General features: G+C 54.6%; 2 protein-coding genes across 2 annotated transcripts in view; one reads left to right on the top strand and one right to left on the bottom strand.

Annotated features, from left to right (window-relative positions):
- Nucleotides 1–19,750, bottom strand: part of RAI1 (retinoic acid induced 1) — a 69,900-nt gene extending 50,150 nt beyond the window's left edge. The window contains exon 1 of the mRNA XM_061346128.1: nucleotides 19,597–19,750. The gene's annotated coding sequence lies outside the window, so the exon portion shown is untranslated. The remainder of the gene's footprint in view (nucleotides 1–19,596) is intronic.
- Nucleotides 1–27,450, top strand: part of RASD1 (ras related dexamethasone induced 1) — a 139,572-nt gene that overhangs the window by 47,002 nt on the left and 65,120 nt on the right. The window lies entirely within an intron of this gene.

Here is a 27,450-nt window from a genome sequence, read left to right as displayed (position 1 = left end):
GCTCCCCCTTGCCAAGGGGAGCCCGAGGATTCACCAAGAAGGGTCACTGGGACAGTGAGGAGTTGCCACAAGACGTTGAGAGAGGGAGAAGGAGCAACAGGAACCACCTTAAGGGAGGGGAGCCTCCAGCAGAACAGTTGAAATGACTTAAATGCTTTCCCAACATCGCTCCTCCACGTAAGCACTGCTGTAATTGCCCTTGGGATGTTGCACAACCAGAGGGTGGGGTGGTGCTGGCAGGGAGGGAAACGTCTCCACTGCTGCACCAAAAGCCATGCTAACCTCTGCTGTCACCGAGGGGAGACACTCGGCGTTGCTGCAGGGGCATCTCTGCCACCCTGCTGATGGATTTAGCCCTCAAGGGGCCATCCCTTACCCGAGCTGGAGGACTCAATCCTGATGCCTCTGAGACACCGTACGCTGCCCCAGGGAGCAAGAGCAAAAGGAGAGGAGGAACAGAGCCCACGGTGCACTGTGTGGCAAGAAAACAGAGGGCAAAAGCAAAGGAGAGAGACACAAGGGCTGCATTCAAGCGCTCCGTGGCTCTCTGGAAGTCTCACGCAGAGCAGCTGGTCTTGAAGGCAGTTGCAAGCACAAGCAAGCGCAGAGGCACATTTCTGGGTGCTTTCATTAGTGGCACTCAGACAGGGGCATCCACTCGACTCCTGTGTGAAGGCAAACGGCTGACTCATTCCTTCGGAGATGCTCAAGAGCAGGACACGGTGCTCTGGAGCTTTGGAAGCCACATCACCAGGCTTGGACACCCTGCATGTACGCACGCACCAGCTAACCCATGGATGCACCAGGTCCCTGGATTCAGCATCCACACACAGCCTTTGCTTCCAAAAGCAGCCGAGTCAAAAGGGAAACCTCTGAGAGATGCAGACTTGAGGTTAAAACCATCTGTGGGCCACCAGCCATTAAATGGGATGCTATGCTGGTTTGCTGCTACAGGGTCTTCCGCCAGGTTCATCACTGTGCCGGCTGGGTACCATCCAGCAATGCATTAAGTGATGTGACTATTTCTGCTCTCATCACATGTTTGCTCTCATCCTCTCCAGGGTGTGTGTTTGGGGGGGAAAAAACACACACATTCATTATGGACTGTCTTATTTTGGTAAGGCTTTTCCTTTTCCCCTGCTGTTGGGCTGTCAGCAGAGGAGAAGGGGGATTTTATCTTCCTAACATCCACGTACTCAGGTATTTCTGTTCGAGGAGGCAAAGTCAAAGAAATGCTAATCAAATATCCAGGAGTGCACAGTGCTGACATCTGCACCTCGCTACTATATGGCCTTTCATTAGCATTACCTAAATGTACGACCATACAAAGAGCAGATTTCCTTAGCAACAGGGCTGCCTGTTCGTGTTTCCTCCCCACTACCCCCTGCCCTTAGAAGAAAAATGACTTCAGCTCTTTTGCAAGCGCGATGCTCGCAGCCGCTCCGCGATGCAGCAGTGCTATACAGCCCTGCCAGCCTTACTATATGCTGCATCTGGGACGCCTTCCTCTTTACGCCGGGATCCACAAGCCATAAAGCAACCTCTTGACTTGAGCCACAATAAAACTCTTCTCTTTTTCCTTATGGAGCATATGCAAAACAGCAGAGGAAGGGGAAGGGGGGGGATCATCTCCTCCAGATGACTTACAGCTCCCATCGCCGAGGGAGGATGTCCATCACGCGTGGCAGCACTTGACCACACTTGAAGCCACCTTCACCTCGGGCAGGGAGCTGCCAGCCTTCCCTCTGCCCAGATCTGGGCCAAGGAAGCCTGAACACTTCCATCCTCTGCGCTCTCCCCCGGTGCCACAGCCTGGTGCGCTGGGCTATTTTAGGAGCTCGTCTGGTAGACTGGCACACACACACACACACATACACCGCGCTGCCGGGAACTCCCTGCTTCTGTTTCAGACAAGACTGGAGGCTGGGAGCCTGCTGGGACTCACCCTTGTGATTCCCAAGGTCTGACCCTCCTCTCCGCTGAGTCAAATGGGATTAGTCCCAATTAGCACCGGTGAAACGGGAGCAGAACCGTGCCCTCCCCGGCATCTCAATCCCCTCTGGGTGACCATGAAGCCTCCCCCTCCACACTCCAGCTATGCCCCTGCTTTTCATCCCCCCACCTCCGTGTTGCCATTCCCTGCCTTTTCCACACGGATACGCTCTCCCTTTGCCATTATGATAGGGTCTTTGATTGCACGATCGCATAACTATAATGAGACAAATATTTATTTTGCAGATATGGGTTAATCAGACCGAAGGTATAGAAATATTTCATGCGCTAATCAGAGTACCTTCAGCAATCAGGATAGTAAATAACCCAGGTAAATTAACATAGGAGAGTTCCCTTATCAGGTTTTAGTCTAAGATATATGTGCATTAAGGACTAATTTGCTCTCCCCCCTCACATTTGGGCTGGAGCCCAACGATGAGGTTCCAAGCAAGGGTCCCTCCCATCAGCTTCACAGGGGCTGTGCGGGCTTTGCTCCCGGCAGGATCAGACACCGGGATGAATATTCAGCAGCGCCTTTGTTTTCTAGGCTCTGCACCTTTAAATTTGCGAGGGCTCCGCTGTTTGCCAGCTCAGACAGCCTCTTTGCATTCAGTTCGCTGCGAGCTGACACACAAGACACCATGGAGCAAGGTTGTGTCTCCTGCTCCCAGCCCTTCACGCCGCCCTGGCAGCCTTCAGGGGCCGTATTCAGAGCCACGAGTAATTAGTGCATTCCTCCTGCACAACCCTGTACACGGCTCCTCATGTTAGGTTGGCCAGACGTGGTGCCAAGAGTGGAGGTGATGCAGTGGCTATAAGGATGCTCGGCTTCAGAGGGGTCCAGAGGGGTTGAGAGCAATAGGAGCCAAGCGGGAGCCCAATGGGCCATCAAGGGATGCTCACCCAAACTCCTGCCATCCTGAGATACCTTGTGTGTGAGTGCACAGATTCCTCAGCCTCAGTGTCCCTTGCTCAATGCAAAACCGCTCTTCCAAGTGCATTTTGCTCCCAGAGAAGCAACCCGGAGGACCTGGACATTCTGCCCTTGCCTCTGTGGTGTTTTGGGATGCCTGAGAACAAAAAGGCACCGGAGGGATGGCAGGCATTAGAGTAACGATGGTGACAAATTTAATTAGAGCAGGAAGCTCTGGAGTGGATTTCAGATGGCAACACGGCATTTTGTGTGAAAGCATTGCCTTTGCTCCCCCCCTTTGCCTCCATTGCTCCATCCAAACCCACCCCACCCCGCGGGATGCATCCCTCTAATTTTCCCACATGTCGTTCCCTTCATCCCTCTCCCCCCCCCTCCCCTTTCCTTGGACCAACACATTCCCGCGGTCTGGAAAATGCAACCGTGGAGCAATTCAATCATCCAGCGGCCAGATGTGCAACAGTATATCCAACATGTCATTCAAAGGACCCCTTCAGTGGAGCCGAGGCATGCTATCCCGCAATCTTAACTCATACATCCTGGGGCCCTGGAGGAGGTGATGGATGTATACAATTCCCTTTCCTACAGCTGTGGTCCCTTTGAGAAGGGGGCATCCAGCCTCAACAATAGCCCCGCTGTTGCTTTCAAGACAAGAACCTCTTCAGACAAACGGGGCTTAATCCTGACCCCGCTTACGCCCGCATGGACCCTGTTGAGGTCGGTGGGGTTTAGGAGCCAAGGGCTGGGAACAGGAGCCAGCCTTGTGTGCTGCTTCACCTTGTGCTACAGCCACTGAGAAACCTTGGTAACTGGTTGGAATGTAAGCACCTTGGGGACAAAAAGGCAAGCGGAGAGGAGCAGGTAATAAGATTTCTAACTGGTGCTGGTAGAAAGAAGGAAGTAATAGAACAGTTTAATTAATCTATGCCTATTAGCGTTATTAAAGAAAACAGGGAGCTATCGGAGATTTACCTCGGAGAATATCATCAAACGGGGACCTTCTGCAGGGAATTTGATGTCTCCGTGCCCAATTTATAACCAGCACGGAGGTGTGGTGTTAGTGACAGCCAGTGCTGAAATGTCACAGCGCTTAGAAGTCATTAGCTGGGGACACAGGGAGAGAGGCAGAGAGGATGGAGGAGGGGACAAGGGAGAAATGGGGAAGGAAGGAGAAGGAATTAATTGAATTAAAAATATCTTCTCGAGCCTGCCTCTTGATTTGTGTGGTTTTGGGGGCCTGGCGGAGCTGCTGAGGACAGGGTGGAAGGAAAATCAAGGTTGCTGGGGCTTTTTGAAGCTGGTGAGAGGTGGGGGAAAGGAAAAAAAACCCACATAAGCACACTTTTCATGTTCAGGAAGATAAATCCCCATTTTCTCAGTCTCAAGACAATCCAGTTATTTACTGACAGTTTTACTGCGAAATAAAAAGGGCTTTAAGCTCCTTTCTACGTGATGTCTCCATAGCCTGAATATTATTAGATCCCAGGCTTGGTGCAGCTGGAGTTTTGGTTAATAAATTTAACGTCATTAGACAGAAAAGCCTTCGACTGAATGTTGCAATGCTTTTTTCTCCCCTTTGCCGTTGCAGTCAGACTGTCTGTAGGTGGTAAGAATCAAAAGAAAGGAAGTACGCTTGGCAAACAGGGGAGTGCTATAAAAAGGGTTCGCTCAGGCTCGAGGGTGTTTCACCCACAGACAAAGCAAGGCTGAGCCCCCCACGGTGGATGCACCTCATCACGGTTCCCTGCATCCCTGTGATTCCATCGGCATGGAGAGTTTTGGGGTGCTTGGTCCACTCAAGGGGATGGCCACGCCAGGGCAGTGAGGTATGGGGTGGTGGTGATGCCCCAAGGAGCGCGGCACCAATGCTATGATGCTCAGGGGTTGTTTTAGTGCCACCACCAAGGGAAAATCGTCTTTTCCACCCAAAGTCTGCCGTAGGGCCAGGGAAAGGATAAGGTCTGGCATTGGTGGGACAAGGAACAGCAACTTTAAGGTCCTTTCCAACCCTAACTATTCCATGATTCTATGATGGGGTGAGCAAGGAGAAGGCAGGCAGTGGCGAGGCTTCTGTCTTCCTGCCCAGCGAGCCCATCTGGACCCTTGGAGTGGGGCTCACTCCCATGGAGGGAAAGCTCCCACCCTAAACCAGGTAGATCCATGCGGGTCCAGGCAGGACCCTGCTCTCCACCTTGTGCTTCCCCTTTCCATCCCATCTCCTCACTTCTTGCTGCCTCCCTACCACGGCCATGAACCTTCTCCTGCCAGGAAACATTGTGGGGAGTTTGGTCATGGAAGATCAGCTAAAACATGTCCTACATGGTGGGTTTCTAACCCCAAGACCCCATGGATGTCGGGGACAGAGGGAAAAGGGGTTGATGGCGCGAGCAGGACCCCAAATCACTCACCCAGCAGCACTGCAGCTCTGAGTTTCACCCCAGAAAGAGCCTCCAGGATGAGCCCTTTTACAAGGTAAATAGTGGTGGGGAAGGGGAAGGAGCAGAGGAGGGGTCTTGAGGAGATAGCAAGAGGCCATCCAGGACCATGCAGGGATGGCTGTGGGCTGCCGGGACGGGAAGGAAGTGGTGGTTGTGGGAGTAACGTCAGGAAGAGCCTCCGCTGGGGCCCATGCGGGCAGGGAGAGGGGAAGAGCAGAGAGTTCATGGGATGGGGATGGGGAGGAAGTGCTTGAGGAGGAGGAGGAGGTCGTGGGGAAGGGTTTGGTGTGGGGATCCGGGTGACGGGCGCACCAACCGCTGCTGGATTCGGTTCACTCCCCAAAGCAGGGTATAAAAGAGGCTCTTTCTCCATCGCAAAATTCCCCCCCCTCCGGTGTCTACCAGCAAAACAAACAACCACAAGAAGCCAGGGCGGGTAATTAGCAGCAGATGGCTTGCGATAACAGGTACCTTCATACCTGTGCACCCCTGCCTAAGAGCCTTCCCACTTGGAGGTGCTCCCAGATCCAGCGGAACAATCGCAGCCCGGCTCGAGGCACGGATACGGGAGTGCAGACAGCAGCGCCGTGAGCTGCTTTAGGGAAATCCAGCTTCGAGCCAAGTCAATGCATGCAGAGTCATTAATCTAGGTCTAGTGCCAATAGGGATGGCTTTGCATTAGCGCCGGGCCCCTTTGTAGTTCAGACAATCAGTCGCATTCAAACAGCGCGAGATAACACTGCAGAAAGCTGAGACCATCGCAGCTCATTCCTCCTGTAAGGGGCGGGGGGAGAGGATTTACAGGCAAAATAGCATTGCATTAATGGCACTGCTCAGTATTCCGCACAGACGCCGGCGGATAATGTCTTTGCAAACTAACTGCAATAAATTAATTAAATTAATCTACTCTGCTGCGCTCGTCCCCACCCAACACCAAACCCGAGGATGATCGGGGCTTGCCTTTTCCTCCATAGCCTCCGAAAGAATCTGATCTCACTTGCTCCAGAGTTTCTGAGGCACTGAATTGCAAAGTACCACCTGCCTCACTAAACTAATCACCAGCCTGGTGGTTTAGATCACATCAGTTTTACATGTAATTAAGACTGTCCAGGAGGGCATGCAGCTGCTTACATGGTCGTTCCCTCTTATACAGCAACGTGCCTCCTGCTCAGATAGGTGCAATTAAACAAGCCTGTTCACAGTCATTAAGCATTAATGCACCTCATTAGCATAAGAACTGGAAGAAGCTTTGATGCAGGGAACCCCGCAGGAGAAGGAGATGGAGAGAGACATACAGACAGACAGGAAGGCGAAGGGCTGGGCCACCACCTCCTCCTGGCCCGACCAACCATTCCAGCTCCATTTCTCCAAAGCAATGAGCCATGCCGTGCCCTCCTCCCCACAAATGGGACTGGGTTATCTTTCTCTCCCCATCCCCCTCTATCTAAATTATGCTGGTGGAAAGAAAAAAAAACCCACCCCAACAACCCACCAAACTGTTGGGATATTAACCTAGCGAATCCATTAATAAGCTGAACTCTCTGTTGGCTTTGACACAGCGCACTAAAGCTTTAAAGAGACAGGGCCCCAGACACTGGAGATAGGGGCAGAGACAACAGCGCTAACAAAGAGCCACTGTTGCCACGGCCGTGGCCATCTCGGGTAGGTCCAGCTGTCTTTGGTGTTCTGTTTTCCAGACACAAAGAGCAGACTGAACCGTTTTGGTCTGAATGGCTTTCATTTGATGGTAGGGAAAATGAGAGGGAAGAAAGAACCTAAGTAAAGTGTCCAGGAGAGAAAAAAAAAAACATAAAAGAGGGGAAAAGAAAGAAAAGAGCAGGGTGTGCTGCAGGTCTTCAGTGGTGAGAAAGGCAGCACAAAATTGGGCTGTCTCAGGGTGCAAGGGATGTGATTTCGGAGCAAGGAAGAACTGTGGGTAAGGAGGATGCCTGCTCCAAGGGAGCCGGGATGGATGCTGCCCGTCTCTGACACCCTTGCCCAATGCTCTGCACAGGTCTCTGAGCACTGCCAGCCCACAGACAGCAAACAGCTTGTCTGACTTGGGTTTAATCCCCAGGGAACGACCTGGGGTTGTGCAGCTCCTGGCACCACCAGGCTCAGAGCCCGTGAGGAGGAATGGGCTTGGAAAGCAGGAAGTGAATCAGCTGGAAAAAGTGAATCTCCAAGTGAAAGGGCTTCAAGGAGGCACCAGGCTCACGTGCTGCCACAGGGCTGCTGCAAACCTGCTCCTCAGCCCAAACCATATCCCAAGGCTTCATCCCAGGATGGGATGGGGAGGTACCCGCCCTGAACAACCCTTGTGCTGCAGCCTCACGATGCCCATGTCATGCCCTTGGAGAGCTCCAACCTGCACCCCATAGGATTGAAAACCAGATCTGAAATGCCCGTTCCTGATGACTCTGACATAAAGCACAGCTCTGAGAGATAGAAATGGAAGCTGAGCCCAGTTAAATCCATAGACCCACCCACTGGAGAGCCACGCAAGCTCATCCCTACAATATCCTCTCTGGCCCTCCATCTAGTCCAGTTCCTAAGTGATAAAAGCATCCACGACTGCAGCTCTCATCTGGGAAGCAGAACAAACAACCCAAGCAGATCTTACCACTGGGAAATGGTTTCTAAGGGTCTCCTGAGATACCCTCTTTCCTACGCTCATTCCATTAGTGCCGTGCATGCTCCATTGTCCCAGTCTCTCCCTCCTTAGCGGTTACATCCTACAAACACAAACAGATTTCGAATCCCCTGTAGCTATTTGGCCCACGTTGGTAATAATTTTCCCTCCTTGAGCACCTTTTATCTAGAGCTCTGGAAGCACCTCCCTGGCATTAATAGTTATTAGCTTCTATGCAACGTAGGGTTCGCGCTGTTACAGTTTACGGCTGAAGGGAACTCAGGCACAGCACAGCCAAGCGGCGCATCCTCTGGTACCCCATCGCACGGCACAAGGGATGGTGGCGTTCAGCTCCGTGCCGAATCCATGTTCCAGCAGCCCCCAAATGATTTGCCAACCGCGTCAGCGAGAGGAAGAGATCCCAGGTTTGTGCCTGAGTCACCAAACCCACTGTTTTCCCTTCTGCGCCTACAGGAGTCAACGGGAAGTCTCCTATGGATAGCAATGGGGGAATTGATGCTTTTCGAGGCATTTGGAACAGCTTTTTGGGGGTGTTTTATTGGGGGGTGAGGAGGCTTTTAGGGCACGGCTGTTTTGCTAAACCAAGGAGCCAGGCTTTTACCCAGCAACAGGCTGGGAGAATGACTGATGGAGACCATGACCCTGGTGAACCACAGCCTTGCTCCCCCAAGTCCCTTCCCATTTGCCTTTTGTGATTACAATTAGCAGTGGGGGCCAGCAGGTGGGGGGGGGGGGAAATAAACCAACATAAAGTAAAAGCCCCCTCCTTGCCCCTCTGCCACCCCTCATTGTGTGCGTGAGGCTGGCTGAGCCTCCGCACACTGCAGTCCTCTGCCCATTGTACTGCTGAGAACATGCGAACAGACGCTCTCGGGCGATGGGTTTTATTGAACGCAACTTCAATGGCAAATGGAGAGAGAAGGAGAAGAGGAGGGGAGGGGGGGGATGGAAAGAAGGGAAGGGGAAAAAAAAAACCACCCAGCCTTGAAAATCCATGCCAAAAAAAGAGAGGTGGGGAGAGTGTTTTTTAATGCAATCAATGGCTCCTTCCTATAACTCTGCCTGTTGTGAGGAAATCTCTTTCCAGTAGCAGCCAGCAGCAGTCCCAAGGCTGTGACATTGCTGTAACGCTTGGAGCTCAGCTCTCTATCTCTGGCAGCAGCCCCGTCTTTTTGTCATTATTGGCTGTGATTGCAGGGGGTGCACGCCAGCTCGCCCAGTGCTCGGATATTGCTGCCTTTCCCCTCCCTCTGGACAACCTGCCCTCCGAGAGGAGGTTGGGGAGGAGATGGGGTGAGAAGAAGGAGCTGAATTCCCTCTGCCTCCCTTGAGTAAGCGCCTACCCAAGCCCGCATGGGTAGGCAGAGGTCCCCAAGGCCCTTTTCGGAAAGCTCATTAGGGAAGTAGTGACAGATGCATTAGCTATTAAAAATAAAGGGATGGGGAAGGGGAGGGGGGGGAAGAAGCTATCATGGAACTTTTAAAGGCAGCAGCAGCAGCAGCAGCCTCCCGACAGTTTTATTGCTGTCAGATCCATGTTTTCCTTTAGCGGGCACGTTGCAAAGCAGGAGAGGTTTGGGCAAATATGTGACGCATGCAAGCTCTTCCCGAGCTCTCCGTGCTGCCAATGAGCCAGCCGGGGTATTTCTCACACCTCCAAGATGGAGCTGCCAGCTCTGCCCATTGCCACTGCGGCCACTCGTCCCCCCTCATCCACCCCAGCGCCTCTGGGAAGCTTTAGGAATGGGCACGTCCGGCTGTATGGGAAGGAAAGGAAGAGCCTGCCAGGATGCCACAGGGAGGGCAGAAAGAAGGGCGTCAGCTGCTGCCATCTCTGACACTGAGCTGCAGGCTGGAGAGGACAGGTCTTGGCATGAGATGTTCCCTCCTGACCTAAGCAGAGGCTGCTGAGATGGTGATAGAGTCCTGCATGCCAGGACCTGCTGTCCCTGCAAGCCCCGGCAGTGAAAGGATGGGTAGAGATCCCATTGTGCAACTGCATCAGATGTGCCATCAAGCTCCCTCTGCCCCATCTCAGGCCCCCCATTGCTCCAGCAGAAGAAGACAACCCCGCAGAGCTTGGGGAACACACGCTAGAGGGATGCACAACAGCGGGAGGAATCACCTCCCTGCACTGAGGGTGAGCAACACATCTGCTACCATAGCCCCTGCAGAAGGACTGGTACCAAGCATGGGGCAGGGTGGGGAATGGTGGGTGCTGGATGAAGATGGGATGCTCTGGATGGTGATGTGGTGGGAAAGAGGTAGACGATGGGAAGGATGGGGAGGCAGGATCAAGGTGATGGTGTGGGATTGGCTACCCCTTCCTATGAACCAAAGAGGCCACCACTGCTCTTACACCTGCATGAAGAGCAGAGCCCAGGTAATAAGAGGAGAACAGATGTTGCACCTGCATGTGGGCTCCTGAACGGTGCCAGATGAGCTGGAATTCACATCTGAGCTGCAACAGCAAAGCTCTTCCCACAGACAGCAGAGGGAAGCAGGGATCAAAACGCCACTTCCACAACCACGCTCCCAGCGCCAGGTCCCGCCTCCACAATGGACCACCCTCATCACTACAGGATACCCATGCCAGGCACAAGCAGCTCCTTTCCAAGCCCTCAGCACCCCTCAAAAAGGGGCATAGAAGCAAACCATGGGGGTATTTGGAGGCTTGTGCCCCCCAAATCTCCCCTGCTGCCACCTCCCGATTGCAGTCAGGAGGCAGAAACCTCACCGGAGGAAACCAGCATCAGCAGCAACCACCCCTCCTCGGCTGAGTTTTCAATGGCTCTCGGATCTCTTCAAACAAATCCAAAGGCACCGATCCTATTGTGTGCATCAATCTTTGCAGCGGGGCCTGCACGCCTCCACACTATTGATAAAGAGAAACGAGTCTTAAATATTTAATGAGCGAATAAACCCGTTAAGAGGATATGATTAACTGCACGCCACAGCTCTGCATTTAAGGTGTCCCTGCTGTACCTTTAGAGGGGTTTCATTTTGAAGGGAAATGGGCAGCAGCAGCTGGTGGAAGCGAGCAGCCGGGGTGTGCGGGTGCCGCACGAACAGCACCGCTCCACTTTGGAAGCATAAATATGCCATGGGAGCCCGTGGTATGGAAGGGAGGGGGGGCTCTATTGACTCAGCCTGATGGCGAGGGGCAGAGGATAAAGCCAAGGAGGTTTTACAAGAGGTGGCAGGAGGCAGGCTGTGGGTTAGAGGGAACATCTGAACCCTGCACCTTTCCGTCTACCCTCGCTGGGAGGGGGATGCTGAAGGAGGGGGATCGGGAGACCTTGGAGCTATTTCCAGCTGCACCAAGGAGCTGGAGCATGACCTTGGGCAAGTCACTTACGGTCACCCTCTGCCTGGGGCGAGACAACCGGAGTCTTGTCTGCTGCTGCGGGTGCGGATGGAGGCAGTGTGGGCAGCCAGGCTGGTGGCACGGTCCTTCCCTCCTCCAAACCTCAGCCTGGGGCAGGGTACCACCTCACCGCCACACACAGGCCAGGCCACAGGATGCTCCTTGGGCACGCAGGGAGTCATTGATGGCAGACATTCTGAAACCAAGGGCTATAAATGTTCCTTTGCTCTGTGACTTTTTAGGATGCTAAATTATTTTGCTCGTTATTGCAAGGGGAATAATACAAAAACAACCCACCGTGAATCATCGCTCCAGGTTTTAGATATGTTAAATTTAGCTGTTTTGGTGCCACCTTTTTGTTTATATTCTCCAAATGTGCTTCTTGCCAACAAGTTACCGGCAGGGATTTGTTTGGCCAGGAAAGGGGGGGGGGGGAAGACAAACTGTTAATTTCAAGTGGCAGAAGATATGGGAAGAAAGTGAATTCCCAATTCTTAATTGCAACAGTGCCTTCCCCAACCCTGAAGGCTAAAGATGAAGCCTTGCCCAATCGGCAAGCCAAACGCCATCATGTGATGTAAGATCCCCATTAAAACAACTCCTGTTCTTGAGCCTGAGTATCCACCAAAGAGCAAAGACCTGCGAATTATTTGTGGAGATCATCTGGAGAACAATTTGGGATCATGAACGCAAGGGGGGAAACAGAAATCACTTGGAACACTTAATGCAACTACCAAAAATCCCAAACTATTTGTGACTGGAGAAGAGGTGAAACGCCTGGGATACATCCCTTCTCCCAGTCCTGCCACCACCAGTGATTATTACACACAAAGGATACCCCTGTATGGCCGTAAATGCAGCAGAAATTAGCTATAGTGACTGATGGACAGATGGAAGTCATGCTTGGAAATACACCTAATCGAAGAGGCTGCGCTACCATGGCCAAGCAAGGGACCCACAAGCCCGTGACCTAGTATAAATCAGGGCAAAATAACTCAGATGTACAAAGCAACCCCAGGCAGGAGGAAGGGATGCTCCGGGTGACGCAGCCGAGCAGAGAGTAGCTGGAGAGGAAGAGGCACATAGCCCTGACACACGCTGGCCAAATCCCAAGGGGTGATAGAGCAAAGTGAAACAGAGGATGAGCTTGTGCATGGTGTGATTGCAGCTGGTAGAAGGGGTGGGAGATGCCTGTTCCCCTCCTGTGCATGGCCAGTGAGCAGGGAGGCAGCAGCAGGGGAAGGGAGAGGGTCCAGGTAGGTCTGGATAGAACATGGAGGGGTGATGCTTCACCAAATGCTGGCTCTGCAATGAGAAATACCAGCCAGACACTGCGAGCATCCAGACACCTGCAGGGTGTGAAGCTGAGAGCACCAGATCCCACTCTGTCTTGGCCACCTCTCCTCAAGCCCTAGGCTAAGCCAAACTCTGTCTTCACCCCAAGAGCTGCTCCCCATGGCCACCTTGGATGCTCAGAGCAAGCAGGACCAGAGAAGCAGGCGTCTGCTAAAACCTGAATGGTCTTTCTTGCTCGGGAGCCAAACTCCACATCTTGGTTAGATTTACTTTATCACAGCATCAGGTTTGCATTGCATCTACCAGCACTGAGCATGGGGGCCAAACCCTCACGGGGCTTGCTTTTCTGCCAACAGGATTCATCTGGGAGGAAGGAGCTGAAGAGAGGAGGCAGGGAGAGTTTGGAAGGCAGGGATAAGTAGAGGAGAGAGGATGCTGGAGGACCTTGGGGACCAGAGCAGCGCATGGAGGAGCTGGGAGAAGGCACCAGCAAAGGGAAGCTGGGCAGGTGACGCTGAGGATGCAGCATGGTGACACTGCTGAGAAGGGAACAAGTGTCCCTGAGCAGCACTGATGGAAGGGTCCAGCCATGCCACTTCAATAACACCTTCTTCCTCTCCGACACACAGGCAGGGAGATGCTGGGCCTCTTCCTGCCCAAATACAGTGTGCAAGGCAGTGCAGCAATGGTAGAAATGAAGCTTTTTTACATCCCAGCCTGGTCATCTGACAGTTATGAGGGTAACAAAAGGGTACAGCCCGATCACAAGACAGGCTGACACTGCATCTTCCCCTTCTGGGAAGGAAAGTCAAGCACCAAAGTTGTGGAAGGAGCCACTTTGCATCTTCCTTTGCCTGCAGTCTGATGTGTGGAGAGATGGGTCCCCTCATCTTCCTTTGAGAGGAAAGAGGAAAGGAAAATGCAGAAAATGCTGCCTTTTAGGTGCAAGAATCGTTCCAATGTCTCAGGTCAAACACTCCCCAAAGCTTCTGTTGTGCTACTGTAAGAAAGCAGAGCCCGGATCTCTTGAATTCACTTGAATTCAGGATGTTTCTTTCAATTCCTAGCAGCATTTCAACGAGCCTGGCTGAGTATGCACAGGCAAGCCTGGCTGCGAGACGCCTGGACTGAGGCGTCAAGAGCAGCACTCAGGAACTGAGAGTCATTATTTGTTATTAACTCACCCAGCATCTGTGATTTCTGACATGTTATTTGGCTGCGGAGCAAAACAGCTCCTGAAAAACACAGGGAAAAGTGAACCATCCACCAGTGGGGGATCATCTTTCCAGTGGGTTCTAGTAGGGAACCAGCAACTGGATCAACAGCAACTAAGACTGCCCTGGTAGCTTCAGGGTTTTCTTCTTGTGCCCCTTTATTTACCATAGATCCCCACTGCAGAAACCAGCCCCTGCAGAGATCACCCTGCTCCTGCCTCCTGCTTTTCCAGGTTCGTGGGTATGGTATTTGGCTGGTTTCAGATATCCCTGTGGAGCACAGTCCCTTTGGAAGGCCGTTCCAGGCAGGAAACTGCGGCTGTTCCTGGTCAGGGAATCGCATGTCAGGGAAAAATCAGTTTCTCCTTCCTTTAGAAAAGCCTTCAAGTGAGGAGTTTCTTCTGGAGAGATCCCACGGGCTCTGCTCCTGCCTGTCCAACAGATTTCCACCTGGCTAGCACAGTGATTCCCATCATGATTTTTTAGGGATAGCGATTTGCTGGGATAACACCTTGAGGTGCACAGGACACTTCTACCCCCCAGTTCTCTTACAGCACTTGCATGTTATCTCACTGACTGCAGGGGAAACCAAGGCACAGAGCTCACTCTGAGGTGGCTCCAGCAGCATCTCCAATTGCATTTGGGTTATCCGGTGATGCTTCCCAAGTGCTGAAATATCATCCTAGCACCCACGACACAGCTGAGCTTCCCCAAGGTACCCAGTGAGGGATGCCCCGCATCCCCTCTGCCTCCAGCTCAGCCACCATGGTCTCGGTCCCTCTGTCTTGTCTCTGGTACCCAATGGTACCTCACCCAGCAGCCACACTCAGCCCCACTGATGCTCAGAGTACCACCTTTCCCCACACCATCCCCAGGAGAGCATCCTGGCGGGGCTCGAGCATCTCCATCACGTCTGGTGACAGCAGGGCGGACAATGACATTTGCTGCAGGAGCCTGACATTGAACCCAGCCAGTCAGAACGGCGGGTGTTTTGCTGGCAAGGGTAGCGGCTGCGCTCCGACACCATCAGCAAGGGGACAGGAGAGGGGAGGGGAAAGGGAAAAAGCCGAAGCAGCAGCCAGACAGCTGCCTCTTCCTCCTCCTCCTTTTGTGCAGAAACGTGGTTTTGTTTGTCAGTCAAGCAGATTGTTTTCTCCTTCTTTGCAGGCCAATTGTTTCTGCTCCTGCAAGATAAGGGATTGAAAAGGGCTATATTTTCATGGCACGGAATCTAGGCCCTCTGAATCAGAGGGGAGACATCAAGTGGGAGAAGGATTCATGTTCAAACCAGCGCTCCTCTCCCCAGTTCCACTCTCCAATCCTATTTCCACCCCCATTTTCCTTTTTTCTCCTTCCTTCTCCCGCCTGGAGCTGCCTCTCAGCCCTCTCGCTGTTTAATCTCCATCTCTCTGGTGGACTCGGGAGGTTTATACAGCATCGTCCTCCCTGCACCATCTGCTGAGAAGAATCTGTCTTTCCCCCTGCCGCTCTGTCTGGAGGCTCCTCCTGTTATCCTATCCCCCCAAAAGAGGGGAGCAGAGCTGGTGCCACCACACGGGTACATCCAGATGAACAAAACCCAGGAGGGGGGCTCGTTTCCTATGAAGGTTTTGCCCAGAAAGCATCTTGACAGAGCTGGAGCTCAGTGCCAGATAAGACAGCAGGTTCCTCTCCTTGCTTCTAGAGTGGGTTCAAGGAGCTTGTGCCCAGCTTTCTTCCTCTCTCCTGTTGGACTCCCTCAAATCCACAATCCAGATGTGATGACACAGTGATAGAACCGCTGGAGTGATGACCATTGAATGATCACAGCATCATATTCACGCCATCGGAGCAGGTCACCAAGCCAACCAACCTGGAGAAGGTCCTCACTTCAGTGACCATCAGGGCAACTGGGGAAGCCCTTATCCCAGTCATTCCTCCTTTGCTCCTGGGTCCCGATCGCATCCTGCTCCGCTGTTCAGCGCCGAGGACCAGAGGGAGGATTTGCCTCCCCTCCTCAGGGGATGAGAGCCTTGGGAGGGGGGCAGCGTGGTTCATATCCAGCTCATAAGCCTCTCAGAGCTCAGGCTCGAGGACTGAGATTCACTCAATTAATTTTGCTTTGGCAAAAAGTCCATTTTTATTGCTATTTCATGCCTTCAGTATAGATTTTCCCTGCTCGTCTCAAAGGGATAATAAAACCCGACTCGTTCTTTTTATAAAAGTCTCACACTCCCTCTCTCAGCAGGCTCTGTGTTCCCCTGCTAGAGATGTAAATTTAAAGGGGAAATGCTGTCATTTAAAACAAAACAAAACCAAAAAAAGCAACTCAGAAAGCCCAGCTTTGAGCATATTCCAGCTCGCAAAACTAGGCCACGCAACACAAGCAGGAACCAAGCGGACGCCTCCCCGCAGCGATGCTCAGCCTCCCGCTGGGGACCAGGGGTGACCACCAGCCCTGGGAAGCTCCTCTCTGCCTTGCATGGAGGGTGCTGGCCCTTGGCTTTATGGGATGTGGAGGTTTTAGTGGCTGGGGGATGCTCCAAGCTAGCTCTAAGCACCTGGCTGTAACATCAGCACCCCAGCATCTGCCTCCCTTCTCCTCCTTCTCTCCTTTTCCTCCTCCTCTACTTCTCCTCTTCCTCCTCTGTTGTACCAGATCCAGGGTGGAAGCCATTCCCAAGTAGGTCCAGAGGGAAATCCCAAATCCACACGATGCCAAGCAGGTGGACTTTAAGCGTGTTTCCAAGCAGGCAATGGGACGAGATGATGGCAAGATGATGGATGGGTCTGCCCACTCCACCCCAGCTTGGATGCATCCTGCCTGGTCTTCAGAAGGGATGTAGCTTTGGAGCATCCCTCTGAGAGGTGAAAAGGGGAAAGGGAAATGGCCCTTCCTCTGCCTCGTGCCCAGCTGCAGGGAACAGGATGCAAAGCGGAAGCATCCCTGGAAGTCAGTCATTAGTGAGTGGCAGCAATCACCTGGGGACAGGGTGGTTTTTACCAGCACCACTGTTTTTAAGAGCAGGCTAGATCCAGGTCTCCGCCTGGCCCTGCAGATCCAGACCCTTAGGATGGATTCAAGACCGTTTCCTCCAGCCTGGCCGCGTGTCTGACTCGGTGACGTGCATAAATCCACCGTCACAAGGACTCTCCCTGCCTTGACGGAAACCAGGAGCAACCCCAAAGCAAGGCAAGAGATGTGCACCCCGTGTTCATCCCTGTGCCATGGGCCCAGGCCGAAGGGGGACAGCGAAACCCTTCGTGTGCAAATGCTTCTCCTCCCCATCCTTTCCCTTTTGATGCACAACGCAGAACTCAAAGCCCTGCCTGTATCTGGCGGGGTAGCAGTGCCCACGGCAAGAGGAAACCCGCAGCTCGCTCTGTTCCTGCAGGTGTGCCTTTAACTGACAGCAGTTTTAGGGCAACTCGTGCTGGGATGGGCAGGAGAGGAACCCCCCTGCGTGATACCAGGCTCCTTGGTTAACTGAGAGCCCATCACCTCCAGGCTCAGCTCGGGGTGGCCCCATCAGTTCCACCGACGTTGTGCCATTTCCTCTGATGATGGCAGAACAAACCCTCCTTCCCCACCACAAGCTGCAGAGCCTGAGGGATGCCTCACAACACAGTTCTGCATCCAGCCCCCCTATTTTGGGAGGAATCCATTGGGGTTCCTACATTTTCCTATAGAGCCTTCACAAGACTCACCCCTCCAGGCTGGAAAATCCTTTAGCAAGCTGTGCCAACCTCTGCAGCTCAGGCAGAGGCGAGAGATGATTAAGACTGGCTGAAACCTCACGGGACTCCATGCAAGAGGCCCTCTGCAAGCCAGAATAAAACCCCAAAGCTGCTCTTTGCACCTCCCCTCACCTTAGCAGGGGGCCGAAGGGAGAGCAGGGACGGAGGGAGGCCAGGAACCAGGTCACTGCCGCTGGTTTCTAGGCAGCAAACGTTTGGAAGAGCAGAGGATCATTTAGCAGAGCGACAGGGAAGGTTCAGAGCAGAGCCTTCAAATTACACGCTACAGAGCACTTTTCCTGCCTAAAAGGTCTCTGAAATGACTGTGGCGGCTCTGAAACGAAGCACTCTGTATGCAATTGTTCCCTGGGGCTTGCAGAGGAGACAGAGCCGGCAGAGGAGAGGTGGGTCTGCGGTGCCCAGCATGAGGATACGCACTCCTGGATGCTCCCCAGCACCAAACCCTGCCTCTTCCCTGCATCCCCCCCCCCGGTGCTTTTTCGACCAGGCACAGTCTTTATTTGTGCTTTCCGTGCGTGTTTCTCACTTCCTGCCTTGAACTTCACACAGCTCCCAAGCTGCAGAGCTGCTGCTCAGCAGGCGGGTGTCCCCAGCACAGCCTCCGAGCCCACACTGAACCATCGCCATGCCTCGATCCCACAGGGAACGGGGAGGGAAGAGCACTCGGGGGGAACGCATCCTTGGCTTCTTCCCATCGTTCTCTCCTCCATCCCCCAGCAGCTCGAGGTCCATTTTCATCAGCTGGTGACAGCCACCAGGAGATGTGCTCTCATCACCGGCTGCGCATCCGACCGCACCACACACAAGCCAGCCCTGTGGGTCGTCCCCCTACCTTCTCCCAGCGACAGCACCCGCATCCATAGAGCCATTATGGCGCTGCTCACCCAAGGGAACACACACACTGCAGAGAACCATCCATGGGCCCTCAAGGGTGCCCACAAGCTGGGGCTGAGCCCTCAGAAGGTGCCGGTACCCCCAGAGATGCTTTCCCTGCACTCTCCCATGCAAACCCCACACCGTTGTGTTTGCTCCTCCAAACCATCACTTTGGGAGGTCACCTGAGGGCAGCCAGCCCTGGCACCGCTCCACTCACAGCCAAGGGGACAGCAAGCAGGAACCGGTGGCCACAAGAGCTTCTGTCACGTCTAAGGGATGGCATCGAGCTCCATCAGTGATGGGGATCAAACCCCAACACCTCCCCGCTCCGGCACCAATAAACCCCCCGGGGATGCCAACCCGTGGGCTGGGGGATGCAGCATCTCCATCGGGACGTTGGGATTCCCATGGAGCCGCGGCTGCTGTTGTTTCCAGGGGGCGGTGGGAATGGGGGACACACACACATTGGAATTCTGCTGGAATTCAGCAGCTGCAGCACAGCCTCGGCAGACTCCTGGCTCCCAAGCCCGGCTTATCCATGGGGGGGGGGGGGGGGTCAGATCCAACGAGTCCCCCCCCATTTCCATCCCCACACATGGGGTGCGCGCACCGGGGGGCCCCTCGCTGCCCCCCGTGACGTCACCGGGATGGGGTGGTCGAGCGGGGGGGGCAGGAGGGGGCGACGACACGGACACGGACACACGGCACCGAAGGGGGGGGGACATGGACCCGGGGACTGGATCTGGTTGTAAATGGGAGTGCAGGGGGAAGGCGGCGCTGGGCAGCGGGAGGGAAGGGATGGAAGGGAAGGGAAGATGCCGGCAGGCAGCGCGGCGGGGAAGCGGGGCCGCCACCACCGCTCCGCAGCGGCAGCAGGAACGCAGCGGGCTCGGCCGTTGCGACGCGAAGCAGGCGGGGAGGCAACGCGGGCTGAGCCGCCCCCCCCGCCCCGCACACACACAAGCGGGGCACCGAGAGCTCCCCCCCGGTCCCAGACCCCGGTTCCCTCCCCCCGCTCCCAGCCACCGGCCTCCCCCCGGGGCCCGCCTGAGGCGCGGCCCGCCCGGAGCCGTTACCCGGCGCTCTCTTACCTGTGCGGCCGGGCCCCGCTGCTGTCTCAGCGGCGGCGCTGGGCGGGGGCGGCCCCGGCGGCCATCCCCGGGCGGCCCCGCCGCTCTCGGCCGCGCCGTGCAGCCGCCTCGGCGGTGTCAGCGGGCGGGAGCCCCGCGCGGCGCCGGGAGGGAGGGGAGGAAAGTCGGGGGCATGACCGAGCGCCGTCGGAAGTGCACGCGCGCCCGGGGCCCTGCCCGCGACGGCGGCGACACCTGCCGGCCGCGCCCGAGTACTGCCGGGGAGAGCCGAGCGCCGCCGGAAACTGCCGAAGCGGTGCCGAGCGCCACCGGGACCCCCGCGTGTGGCTGGGGACCGGGCACGGCGCGATGGGCAGCGGTAGCGGGGTCAGGGCAGGGTGGTGGGCACCGGGGGGTGGTCCCAGGCTCCATGGTGGGGAGCTGTGTGCTGCGGACCGGGAATGGGTCAGGGCTTAGATGTGGGTTGGGAGCGGGGTTTGGAGGGACGCTGGGTCAGGGTGGGAGGGCATGAGGGTCTGAGCTTGGATATGGGTCCGGGTTAAGAGTAGGATTTGGAGCCACTTTGGATCAGGGTTGGAGCCCATGTGGGTCTGCACTTGGATCTGGGTCTGGATTTAGACCAGGATTTGGATCCACATGGAATCAGGGTTGGAGTCCATATGGGTATGTGCTTGAATCTGGGGCTAGGTTTAGACCAGGATTTGGATCCACATGGGATCAGGGATGGAGCCTATGTGCGTCTGTGCTTGGATCTGTGTCCAGGTTAAGAGCAGGATTTTGATCCACATTGGATCAGGGTTGGAGCCCATGCGGGTCTGCACTTGGATCTGGGTTTGGGTTTAGAGCAGGATTTGGATCCATGCAGGGTCAGGGTTGGAGGCCATGTACGTCTGCGCTTGGATCTGGGTCTGGATTTAGGCTAGGGTTTTGATCCACACTGGATCAGGGATGGAGCCCATGTGCGTCTGCGGTTGTATCTGGGTTTGGATTTAGGCCAGGGTTTGGATCCACATGGGATCAGGGTTGGAGCCCATGCAGGTCTGAGCTTGGGTATAGATCTGGGTTTAGAGCAGGATTTGGATCCATGCTGGGTCAGGGTTGGAGCCCATGTGGGTCTGTGCTTGGATCTGAGTCTGGATTTAGACTAGGATTTGGATGGGGATTGGGACCCACATCTGGATTCGCATTTGGAGCTGGATTCAGATCCTCCTCTGGATCTGCGTTTCGGTCTCCATCTGGAACACGAATCCTTTGCAAAGGATGGAGGTGGCACATCCGAACCCGCAGCAGCCCCACTGGGTGCACAGAGCACCCCGTCCCAAGGGTGCTCCCTGCTCACCCTGCCCCGGGCAGCATGGGGAGCACTGGAATCTGCATCAGCCGTGGCCGGAGCTCCGCATCCAAACCATGGGAGGGACAAAATGGCAGCGATCCTGCTGGTTCCTTGGCTGTTGCTCAGCTCTGGGGCTGAACGTGCTCCAAGGAGGAGCTGAGGTCAGGGAGGGGGATGAGTGCAGGAAACACATTAAGCGAGGAAAATTGGCTGCAGCCGATGCTGCCTGATGCTTGCTTGGGATTTTCCTCTCCATCAGGTACCTGGTAGCAGCCCTTGTTGGGGCTGGTTAACCGCTTGCATCTCAGGTGTGCCACCAGCACCCCTCCTTTCCTTGTGTCCCCAGTGCTAACACCATGGCGATGCATGCAAGTCAGGGAGCTGGAACAAGCTGAGCGTTCCAGTCCCTTCCAACCCAAACCATTCCATGATTCAGGGCTCTCCCAGCCCGCCTGCTAATCCATAATCCTGTTTTCCTATGGAAAGAAAAGCCTCTCTCTTATTCCCAAACGTGAGAGCCGAAGCGAAAGTGGGCGGAAGTGCCCTGTTTGCAGAACACCCTGTGAAACGCACAAAGGAAACAGAACGCAAACAGCGTTTTGCACGTTTTTCACCCTCGTTTTAGCCGGGGCTTGGAAAGCTTTTCCAGCAGGATGTGCACAGCGGGAGGGGAACGCTTTGGAGCCGCTGGTGTCCCTTTGGAGCGGGGCCACCTGCCTGCGAGGGACAGCAAAACCCCTGCGCATCCCTGCTTTGTCAGGTCCCTTGGGGGGTGTCCCCCATGGAGGCCGGTCAGGGGGGAATGGGGGGTGATGACAGCAGGAAATACCTGCTGCTCCAGCGCTTCCCGGCCAAGGAAAACAAGGAGTGTGTTCGGAGGGCGGCAGGAGGAGCCTCCGAGGGACACACGGGCCATTGTTCCTTGTGGAAGGTCGGATGGGCCCCGTTGTGTGACACCGATCCCGTGAGCAGGATGCAGGAGCGGATCGGGATGGGGATGCGCTAATTCCATGGCGGTGGGATAACCCGTGTTGCTCCTCACATCTGGAGCATGGCAAGGGCTTTTAGCCTTTCCAGAGCTCTTAATGCTGTTGTGGCACTGTGGAAGCTGTCTGTCCATCTACCCCCCCTTCGCCTCGCAGTAACCTGGAAAGGCATTTAATGCGGTCTGGTTTTGATCCATTCCTTGTGTTTTCCTTTCCTCCCTTGGTTTTACCACCAACGCTCCCCCATTCTGCTCCAAAGGAAGAAAAAGACATGCAGGATATGCCCAGCCTTGCAAATCCCTAATTACCTTCCACTCCTCCTAGCAAACACGCTTCCCTCCGAGCAGCGCTGCTGTCAGCAGGGATGGGTTGCAGGCTCTTCCCAAAGCGGAGGGGATTTTGGGGAGAGGAGGAGAGAAGGGAACGTGCTGCTCTCATTCCCGGCCTCCGCGCTTTGCCCTTTCTCAGGAACCGGCCAGATTGTTTCCATTAGGAGAAGCTGAGGATCCAAGTATTTGTCGATGGCCAGGAGAGGATTTGCTGATCATCGCTGCCGTTCCCTAGGATAACGTCGAGCGAGGTGCTCGGCATCCTTTTATGGTAAAATGAGGGATCAACATTCCCTGGCTTCGTGTCGGAAGCTGATTGATACGTGGCATTAATGCACACATGGATCATTCTGTATTTCGAGACTGCTGAACAAGGAATAATTGGGATTGGGGGTCAAAGAGAAGGGCACTGTGTGCAGATGGAATACACCGGGGGGTGATTTATGTCACAGGCAGCACGTTCCTCTTCACTGGGGACAGTGGTGGCAGCCCTGCGTTAGCCATTCCTGCCCTGCTATGAAGTGCATTGGGTCCATGCCTGATGCAGGACGCCAGGACACGGTTCCGACTTTCTGAGCCTTGGAGTTTCCTACTATAAAACAAGAAGAAACCTCTGGTTTAAGTCTATTTATTTGTTTTCCTGCATGCAGAAGGCTGTGCCATTGGCAAACATTAACTGCATAGAGCAGTGCAGCTTGATGCCTATGGGAAAGTGAGGGCAGAGTGTCACCAAGCTGGTGAAGCTGTTCCAACCGACCTCTGGCAACCTGGACCAGAGCATCCAGCAGCATCTCGGCTCTCCCAGTTGCTCAGCGCTGGTCCCTGCTCTTGTGCCAGCTCCTGTGGTACATCCCAGGTACATCACACTGGGAAGTGCTCCTTCAGGTTTCCTGACCTCTTTGGGTTGCTGGGTGCTGAATGCTTCCATCCGGAGCACTTGGGCTGTTTCAGCAGGGACAGGCAGCAGGACAGGGTACCATTCACAGGGCAAACCGATGTCTAATGAGAGGGAACCATGATGACATGAATCAGGCAGCTGCTGTGACCCTCAGGTGCAGATAACTCAGCAAAAGCACCGGGATATTTACATGGAAGCGATGGGAAGTGATCAGAGATATGAAGTGAACCCCATAGCATCACTTCATGATGATGCTACGGTCCCAGGGCCACCACAGCCAACAGGACAGGGGCTGCAGGACAAACCCCCTTCCTTGCCACCAAAGCAGGAGGTAGGAGGGGAAAAGGAAGGGGAAGGAGGAAGGAACAGAGCTGAGAAGCAAAATAAGCTGTGCTACCGTCACTTGTGCTTGAGGCCATCCCTGCTGTGTGGTGAGTGGCTTTTTCCAGGCCTGGCAGGAGAAGCCTGGAGGCATGGGGAGGGAAAGAGGGGTGAGAGAAGGCAGGAAATGGTCCAAACCAACGTGTACTCAAGCCTCAATAGGTTTCAGAGGCTGCAGTGTGTTATGGGGATGAAAGCTGCCCTGGGGCCCCTCCCAGCGAGCAGCAGCGCTATGAGTAAGCTGCAGGCGCTGTGTTTGTCTGGCTGTCGACTTCCTTGTTACACTGAAAACAGCGTTAAATATACAGCTATATAATAGGAACAAGGCAAAACCCTACAACAACAACAAAATATAGCACCAGCCGCCCTCCACCCCCTGTCTCCATCACCCAACAACAACCAAGAAAGGCAAGATCTTTCACAAGCCCGGAAGATGTCACCATAGAAACAGGAATCAGCCCCACTCCAAGGATCCTGCCGCCTGGGAAGGTGATAAAATGTTTTCTATCGATTGCTGTCGGGAAAGTCACTGCTGATAAGCCATCCGAGGGGAAATGGAGCAGGGATGCAGGGATGCGGGAGCTCCACAGACAAGCTGCCAGATGGTCCCTCGGCTGCCCCCTCGGCTGAGGGACCATGCACTGGGGATGGATGCTGTGCCCCAGGCTGGTGCCAGTGTAGGTGTGCAGAAGAGGAGGTGTGTTTCGTGCCTTTGGTGTGGGGATGTGCGCACGCCCTGGTTGTTAGAAGCATGAAGCAGAAAGCCCGCTGTCTGCTCTCACAGCTTTCCTGTTCCTATTGAAAACACACTGCGATGGAGGCAGCTGAACTTCCCCTTGGTTTATGGAGTGGCATCACCAGGGTTTAGCATCCTCTTGCCTCCCCTTTGGAGCAATGGTGCCCAGTAGCCTTGTGCCCTCACAAGCATCATGTCCCCCGGTCCCTATTTGCATGCAGGGATGCTCTGCAGCTTGGAGCATTCCTGTGGCTGCGGTGGGATGTTCCCAGCAGCTCTTCCCAGGGCATTGCAATGCTCTTCTGGCTCGCACGCACTTTGAAGAGACGGAAAATCCTATTATCTGCTCATTCTTCTCGCAGTGTGAAGCCTCAGAGCATTCAGCAGCATCCAAGTGTGGTCCTGCTGCCTGCAGCTCCACACTGCCTCTGCTCCCACTCAGGTCTCCAGGTCAGTATGGATGGGCATCACCTTCACATCCCTTAATCCATGCCAGAGCCTGGGGATGCAGCTCTCCCACAGTACCATCTGCAGCAGTGGAGTGCAAGGGGTGGGTGTGCAGGGAAGCAGGGTATGGGTTGATTGATCCCCCACTTCCATAGGGAGCTGCGGCTGCAGTGCAGCCGGCAAAGCCTCTCATCATTAGGGCTGGGAAGGTGGTAACCCATCCCGCACGCTCCATCCCCGCGGCATTCCTGCTGCCAGTAATTGGCAGCAATAAAAGGCAGTTAATCCAGGGCAGCGTGGGATGCGAGGCACATTGATGCCTGCGGTGAAAGGCATCCTGGCAAGGAGGAGCTGGGGAAGAAGATGCTCCTGGGCACAATTTGCAGCCCTGGAGAGCTTGGTTGGGTGCCACGGGGAGCATTTGCTAGGGATTTTGTTAATGATGCAGGAGCTGCCTTCCCAGCTTGGCCTTGTGCTAAAGCCCTGGCTCCAGCAAGCTCAGCCTGCTTGGCTTGAACTTGGACCAGCTGCTTTCCGCTGGCTGGTCGGGTTTGCGTCTTGTTGCTGGGTGGCTCCATGAACAAAGGAGCACTGAGAGCCTGATTTCACCTTGGGGTGAGGAAGGAAGGGTTAAACTGGGTCTTGCTACTCGGTTATTTTAGGATGGTAGCACGGAAGGGACCGAAACAGGATTTCTCAGCACATGGGAAGAGGGAATTTAATCAATATTGACAAGAGCCATTCACCAAAACAGCCTCAGTTGCTAATGAAAGCCAGACCTGCGGACTCCCTAGGGAAGGACGGCTTTGGGAAACAGGGGAAGGAAGCACTGGGAAAGCCGTTGCTGCCTCTCCCATGCTCTGGTTCTTATGAAACCAGGCTGCATTTGGGGTTGATTTTCCCAGCATGGAAAGGCTTTGGCTTGTTTGTCTTTAGGTGCAGGATGCACAGGACTGGCCCCATGGCAGCAAAGCAACGGCTCCATCCCTTCCCATGGCTCCACATCACCCCAACAGGCACTGGCATCCCAGTGTCAGGCAGAGGCTGGGATGTGGGCAATGACAGCAAAGCCAGATGTGCCCCCAGATGTGTGTGAGGATGGAGGCACAGGGCTTTGCCTTCCGGCTCGACCACAGCTGAGCACAGTGACATCTCCTTCCATAAGTGGAAATACTGGAGACATTTCCATCCAAACCATGTACTCTATTGGGTTTTCTCGCTCTTATTTAACCAAAACACCCACCAAGGCGATGGGAGAAGAACGATTTGGGTCAGTTTTGTGTTTTTCCATCTGTCCTTGCGATTAAAAAGGGAGAATAGCCAAGACATCCCCAAGACCAACCCCTTCCCACAACACAGCACATGGAGAAGAAACCTAATTTCTGCAGTTGGCAGCTGGTATTTCCCTATTGCTGCTGGTTCTGTGCCCTGGAGCAGAGCTGAGCTTGATGTGACACAGTGCTGGGGCTGCCCAAAGATACCCAAAGATGCTCAAAGGTGCTCAAAGATGCTCAAAGATGCGCAAAGATGCTCAAAGATGCCCAAAGATGCTCAAAGATGCACAAAGATGCTCAAAGATGTGCAAAGATGCTGGGGGCTCAGGCATCACCTGGGGGCAGCTGGAGCTGCTGGATCAGGACCAGCTGATTTCCCTGGATAGGCAGGGAATCATCACTGGGATAAGCCATGGCCAGTTGGCAAGTGTGACCTTGCAGCATGCCAGTACCTGCAGCTGTCTCCCAGCTCCAGAATCACTAGTCTGGGCTTGTTAGGCTGTAAGCTTGACAGTGAGATGTGGAGTTTGACAGTAAATCCAGCTGTTTATCCTGCTGTCTGTTCCCAGAAAACCATGGAAGATGATGAATCCAGGCATGAGCCTGGTCCATCACAGCATCAGTGCAGTGCAGCGACCCATCCCTGCCATGGGGAGGGGTTGGCTTAATCTGTTGGGTGCTTCTCTTCCCTTCTAACACGCAGCAGCATCTCATCCTCCAGCCTTCTGCTGCATCCACAGGGCTGCTCCCAGTGCAGGGGGGGAGCTGAGCGGGATGCAGTTGGAAAGGAGGAAGGTTTTGATCCCCCGCCAAGCCCGCACGATCCAGTCCAAGTTCACACTGGCAGATAATGAGCTTTAATGAGCAGGCCACACTAATTGGTAAGCGATCCCAGAACCGTCTGTGGCAGAGGCAAGGGAAGAGCAGCTCTGGATGAGGATGGGGCCGCAGCCCGCGGCATTCCAGAGCGCAGGAATGGGCTGGGGCTGCCCCCAGCAGGGGCTCTGCCTGCCTTGCTGCCTGTGGGCGCTGCAAACAGGACCATGAGGGAGGCTTCTAAGCATGAGCAGGGTTTTCAAGCCAGGACGGCAAGCAGGATGTACAGGATCTCTTCCCAAGCTGCTTCACAAACATCACCGGGGTGAGATGCATGGGCAGAGAGAGCCATGGGAATGGGAATGGGAATAGCCATGCTGCCTGCTCCAAGCTCTTTAGGGGATGCAGGGAGATGGAGGGGTTTGCACTATGGGGTGATGAGCAGCCAAAGGGCATCCACAGCAACTTGGACCCAGAGCAGGGCAGGGTGAGCCCGGGTGATCCATGGGGCACAGCCAAGGCAGTCCTGATTGGAGATCACTGTAAATTCCCCTCTCAAATGGAGTGTTTGGAAAATGCTGTTAAGCTAATACAACATCACGGGGAAGGACGCTCTGCCTGTAATTAGGCTGTGATGAGGGCAAGGAGCAGGAG

The sequence above is a fragment of the Neopsephotus bourkii genome, unplaced genomic scaffold (assembly GCF_033783945.1).
Source record: "Neopsephotus bourkii isolate Nb327-2 ecotype Australia unplaced genomic scaffold, CSIRO-AGI_Nbou_v1 NB_39, whole genome shotgun sequence".
Taxonomy (NCBI): Eukaryota; Metazoa; Chordata; class Aves; order Psittaciformes; family Psittacidae; genus Neopsephotus; species Neopsephotus bourkii.
Note: the sequence above shows the minus strand (reverse complement) of the source record. Positions and strands in the feature narration are given on the sequence as shown.